Here is a 756-nt window from a genome sequence, read left to right as displayed (position 1 = left end):
TGTCAGCCTCCGGGAGGGACCGCGGCTGCTCCTACACACGGGGACAGCCCCGGGTGGCTTGGTCACGGCTCAAAGCGTGGACCCTTCCAGAAGAAGGGAGGCAGGTCAGGGAGCAGACGACTGCAGCTCGGACCAACAACCATCACGCCGGTTCCTTCTCCAGGAGGAAACTTTTCCCGCGATGTGGGACGAGGGGTGTCGTGGCTGGAAGCAAATCCCAGGAGACACCTGGGCAAAGGAGAGCGCCCAGCGCCAGCCCAAGCACCACGTCCCCTCCGGAGAGGTCAGCATGTCTTCACCGAGTCCCCCTGCTGCAACCATCTCCCCAGAGCCAGCGGGCGCTGAGGACACGGCCGGTCCCCAAGCCGGCAAACAGCTGAGAGGCATCACAGCTCGGGGCGGAAGTTCTTTATTCATGGCCTGGAGGAAGGAGCAAAGCCCAGCAAGTCTACAGTGACGGAGGGAACACAATCACGTAGTAAAAGGAGCTTCCTGGGATCCCAGACACGCTCAAAACCAGCTGTGGGCACCGAGGGGTCTGTGTCCGCCGAAGAACCGCGGCTGTGTTCAGCTCCAGCAGCCCTGCTCGGGCAGGACCGAATGTCAGCCAGCCCTTGGCTGACCCTCAGCCGTGGTGTCCGCACAAAGAAAGGAGACAGCATGAGACCGGCGTGACAGACAGACGGGTGCTGGACAGACAACTGGACACCTTGAGCTCCCAACAGATCCAGGTCCACAGCGGTACAGTGCCAGCTC

This window comes from Buceros rhinoceros, unplaced genomic scaffold (genome assembly GCF_000710305.1).
Source record: "Buceros rhinoceros silvestris isolate BGI_N320 unplaced genomic scaffold, ASM71030v1 scaffold33955, whole genome shotgun sequence".
Classification (NCBI taxonomy): domain Eukaryota; kingdom Metazoa; phylum Chordata; class Aves; order Bucerotiformes; family Bucerotidae; genus Buceros; species Buceros rhinoceros.
Note: the sequence above shows the minus strand (reverse complement) of the source record.